The sequence below is a fragment of the Cervus canadensis genome, chromosome 32, assembly GCF_019320065.1.
Source record: "Cervus canadensis isolate Bull #8, Minnesota chromosome 32, ASM1932006v1, whole genome shotgun sequence".
Taxonomy (NCBI): Eukaryota; Metazoa; Chordata; class Mammalia; order Artiodactyla; family Cervidae; genus Cervus; species Cervus canadensis.
Genome location: NC_057417.1, coordinates 57815 through 62905, shown reverse-complemented (window position 1 = coordinate 62905; position 5091 = coordinate 57815). Strand labels below are relative to the sequence as shown.

Here is a 5091-nt window from a genome sequence, read left to right as displayed (position 1 = left end):
TCCAATGAACACCCAGGACTGATGTATGGATGTGACAGTTGGACTATAAAGAAAGCTGAGTGCCGAAGAATTGATGCTTTTGAACTGTGGTGTTGGAGAAGACTCTTGAGAGTCCCTTGGACTGCAGGGAGATCCACCCAGTCCATCCTACAGATCATCAGTCCTGGGTGTTCGTTGGAAGGACTGATGTTGAAGCTGAAACTCCAATACTTTGGCCACCTGATGCGAAGAGCTGGCTCATTTGAAAAGACCCTGATGCTGGGAAAGATTGAGGGCAGGAGGAGAAGGGGGCGACAGAGAATGAGATAGTTGGATGGCATCACTGACTCAATGGACTTGGGTTTGAGTCGATTCCAGGAGTTGGTGATGGTCGGGGAGGCCTGGCGTGCTGTGGTTCATGGGGTCACAAAGAATCGGACACGACTAAGCGACTGAACTGAACTGATAAATGTTTTATGTAAATTCTAGCTTTGTAGTAGCTCACCAGTTCTGATTGGAGTGAGTCTCCTTTCTGAACTTTTCTTTTCCCCTCAGTCCCTTTGGCTTAAAATTATTCTCCATGGGTAAAATGAGGAGACTGGTTGTAATGAATATTTATAATCACTTCCCACTCCTCTTGTTTCTGTTTCCAAGAAATGCATTTAGCATATGGAGTTTTATAAAAATCAGTACTTGAAAAAGTGGTTGACCTTTTGAAACATTTAGTAAAGATCTTTTTTTTTTTTTTTGGTAGAAAACTTCCTTTGGAAAATTATAATTTATTCAAGGTTAAGGGAATCTATGTAAATCAAGAAAGCTTAAATTCTGTTTTAGGTGCTCATATTTTTAGTATTCTAAGTAATGAATTCACTCTCTATACTGTCTCTTAAATAGAAGTACTTTTTTTTTCCCCCCATGGACAGAGAAGCTTAATATTAAATTTGTGCCTCCTGAGGCCAGAACTGGACTACTGTCTTTTGAGGAGAACCAGAGAATTAAGAAACTCCATGAAGAAAACAAACAGTTCCTGTGTATACCAAGGAGGTGAGTTGAGTAAAAATGCAGGATATTAAAAGACATAACGAAACCACTAAATATAAAATTTTTATTTGGTGTTCACTTTTTTCTGCTTTCTTTTCTCAACTGCCATTATTAAATCCAGTTATCCTATTCTATTTTGGTAACTCATGTGGGGTTGTTTATTTTTTACTTTATGATTGTTTCAGACCAAAGTGGGACCAAAAAACTAGTCCAGAAGAACTCAAACAGGCAGAGAAAGATAACTTTCTAGAATGGAGACGTCAGCTTGTCCGGTGAGTGTTCACCTCCATGAAGAATTTTCTTGAAATTTTGAGTTAGGCATGTTGGTGTGCTTGCATTGCTGTTTGCATTTTTAAGGCTTTGTTCTTTTAAAGAGAAGTGGTAGATTTCATCTTATACATGCAAATCGGTGTGTGTGCAAGCCACATTGCTTTGTGCATGTGTTTCCTTACACAAAGGTTGTGAGTTCATTGCTGCATTCTTGGCCTTTTCTCCTTTTCATATCCTTTTCCTGCTGTTTGTCACTCTGGAGTTGATCACTGCTCCCTGGAGCCTTCTTCCAACGTGATGGATAAACCTCTAGGACTTAAAAGCTTAAGTAGAAAATTTAAATTTGATTTGCATATTAACTCAACAGAAAGGATATAAAAAACATTTGACAATATTTGTGTGCCTATTTTTTAATGCAATGAATTTGAGTATTTATATTACTTGAAACCTAACTATCAAAATCTAGCAGAAATATAAACTTCTCATTCTAAAACCAGGTTGGAAGAGGACCAAAACCTGATATTGACACCATTTGAAAGAAATTTGGACTTTTGGCGCCAACTCTGGAGGGTGATTGAGAGAAGGTAGATTACCATTTTCTTTTTGTGTAAGGAGGATGTGGTGGTGGTGTTACGATAGATTTGCATGTTATATATGTTTGTGAGCCCAGGGAGGGGTTAAAGGAACAGGATCAAGCTTTACAAAGGGCTACTGAGAATTATTATAGAAACTGAAACTGTGATCCTACATTTCTTTTAAAATATAGGGGGGGGGTTGTTATTAATAAACACATTGATAAACTTAAAATAATGGTTATTGCTAAAGGTTTTTTATTATTGTCAAAAGAGTGTATGAATTATTTATAAGGACCCCTTAAATGAACCTTATATTTGAAATGATGCTTTTAACAACAAGCCTTCAGGGGGTAGGGGTGTGTGTGTGGTTAATCTATAAAATACACCCAGTAAGAATGTTAGGAAACAGGATGCTTTCACTGGGATTCTTGGGAAAGGATATTAGCATATTTAGCATTATTACCAAGAAAAAGGACTTGGATTAAATTTGTAAAAGTTATTTACATTTCTTTTTGGGGTGATGAAAATCCTCTGGAATTAGTGGTGATAGTTATACAACTTTGTGGCTGTATTCAGTCAGTTCAGTTCAGTTCAGTTCAGTCGCTCAGTCGTGTCTGACTCTTTGCGACCCCATGAATTGCAGCACGCCAGGCCTCCCTGTCCATCACCAGCTCCCAGAGTTTACTCAAACTCATGTCCATCGATCTGGTGATGCCATCTAGCCATCTCATCCTCTCTTGTCCCCTTCTCCTCCTGCCCTCAATCCCTCCCAGCATCAGGGTCTGTTCCAGTGAGTCAACTCTTCACATGGGGTGGCCAAAGTATTGGAGTTTCAGCTTCAGCATCAGTCCTTCCAATGAACACCCAGGACTGATCTCCTTTAGGATGGACTGGTGGCTCCAGTTTCATCCATCTCATTAGAACTGATTCAAATGAATTCTTTTTAATGGCTGAGTAATATTCCATGGTGTATATGTACCACAGCTTCCTTATCCATTTCATCTGCTGATGGGCATCTAGGTTGCTTCCATGTCCTGGCTATTATAAACAGTGCTGCGATGAACATTGGGGTGCATGTGTCTCTTTCAGATCTGGTTTCCTCAGTGTATATGCCCAGAAGTGGGATTGCTGGGTCATATGGCAGTTCTATTTCCAGTTTTTTAAGAAATCTCCACACTGTTTTCCATAGTGGCTGTACTAGTTTGCATTCCCACCAACAGTGTAAGAGGGTTCCCTTTTCTCCACACCCTCTCCAGCATTTATTGCTTGTAGACTTTTGGATAGCAGCCATCCTGACTGTTTAAGCCAACTTTTTACTCTCCTCTTTCACTTTCATCAAGAGGCTTTTCAGTTCCTCTTCACTTTCTGCCATAAGGGTGGCGTCATCTGCATATCTGAGGTTATTGATATTTCTCCTGGCAAAAAAGATCTTAATGACCCAGAAAACCATGATGTGATCACTCACCTAGAGCCAGAAATCCAGGAGTGTGAAGTCAAGTGGGCCTTAGAATGTATCACTATGAACAAAGTTGGGGGAGGTGATGAAATTCCAGCTGAGTTATTTCAAGTCCTAAAATATGATGCTGTTAAAATGCTGCACTTAGTATGCCAGCAAATTTGAAAAACTCAGCAGTGGCCACAGGACCAGAAAAGGCAATGCCAAAGAGTATTCAAACTACCGCACAACTGCACTTATTTCATGTTCTAACAAAGTAATGCTCAAAATTCTTCAAGAGAGGCTTTTGCAGCACATGAACCATGAACTTCCAGATGTTCAAGCTGGATTTAGAAAAGGCAGAGCAAGCAGAGATCAAATTGCCAACATCCATTGGATCATAGAAAAATCAAGAAAATTCCAGAAAAACATCTACTTTTGGTTCATTGACTACACTAAAGCCTTTGTCTGTGTGGATCACAACAAACTGTGGAAAATTCTTAAATAGATGGGAATGCCAGATCACTTTACCTGCCTCCTGAGAAATCTGTATGCATGTCAAGAAACAACAGTTAGAACCGGACTTGGAACAATGGACTGGTTCAGAATTGGGCAAAGGAGTATGTCAAGGCTGTATATTGTCACCCTGCTTGTTTCACTTATATGCAGAGTACATCATGTGAAATGCTGGGCTGGATGAAGCAAAAGCTGGAATCAAGATTGCTGGAAGAAATATCAATAACCTCAGATATGCAGATGACCATCCTTATGGCAGAAAGCTAAGAGGAACTAAAGAGTTTCTTCATGAAAGTGAAAGAGGAGAGTGAAAAAGCTGGCTTAAAACTCAACATTCAAAAAACAAAGATCATGGCATCCAGTTCCATCATGTCATGGCAAATAGATGGGGAAACAATGGAAACAGTGACAGACTTTATTTTCCAGGGCTCCAAAATCACTGCAGATGATGACTGCAGCCGTGAAATTAAAAGACGCTTGCTCTTTGGAAGAAAAGCTATGACAAACCTAGACAGCATGTTAAAGAGCAGAGACATTACTTTGTTGACAAAGGTCAGTATTGTCAAAGGTATGGTTTTTCAGTAGTCATGTATGGGTGTGAGAGTTGGACCATGAATAAGGCTGAGTGCCAAAGAATCGATGTTTTTGAACTGTGGTGTTCAAGAAGACTCTTGAGAATCCCTTTGGCAGCAAGGAGATCAAACTAGTCAATCCTAAAGGAAATCAACCCTGAATATTCATTAGAAGGACTGATTCTGAAGCTGAAGTTCCAATACTTTGGCCACCTGATGTGAAGAGCTGACTTGTTGGAAATGACCCCAGTGCTGGGAAAGATTGAGGGCAAGAGGAGAAGGGGATGACAGAGGATGAGATGATTAGATGGCATAACCAACTCAATGGACATGAGTTTAAGCAAACTCCAGATATAGTGAAGGACAGGGAAGCCTGGCGTGCTGCTGTCCATGGGGGTCGCAAAGAGTGACTGAGAGACTGAACAACAACAACGTGTGTGAGAATTGTATCATAAAGAAGGCTGACAGCCAAAGAATTTCATACTGTGGTGCTCGAGAAGACTCTTGAGAGTCCCTTGGACAGCAAAGAGATCAAACCAGTTAGTGCTAAAGTAAATCAACCCTTAATATTCATTGGAAGGACTGATGCTGAAACTGAAGCTCCAATACTTTGGCCACCTGATGCAAAGAGCTGACTCGTTGGAAGACACTGATGCTGGGAAAGATTGAGGGCAGGAGAAGTGGATGACAGAGTACGAGATGA

General features: G+C 40.2%; 1 long non-coding RNA gene across 1 annotated transcript; it reads left to right on the top strand.

Annotated features, from left to right (window-relative positions):
• The first annotated feature begins 881 nt into the window (after positions 1 to 881).
• Positions 882 to 2014, top strand: LOC122433335. The gene is made up of 3 exons (XR_006267079.1): positions 882 to 1023; positions 1206 to 1292; positions 1788 to 2014. It is a non-coding gene; the product is annotated as an uncharacterized LOC122433335 (long non-coding RNA).
• The last annotated feature ends 3077 nt before the right edge of the window (positions 2015 to 5091 follow it).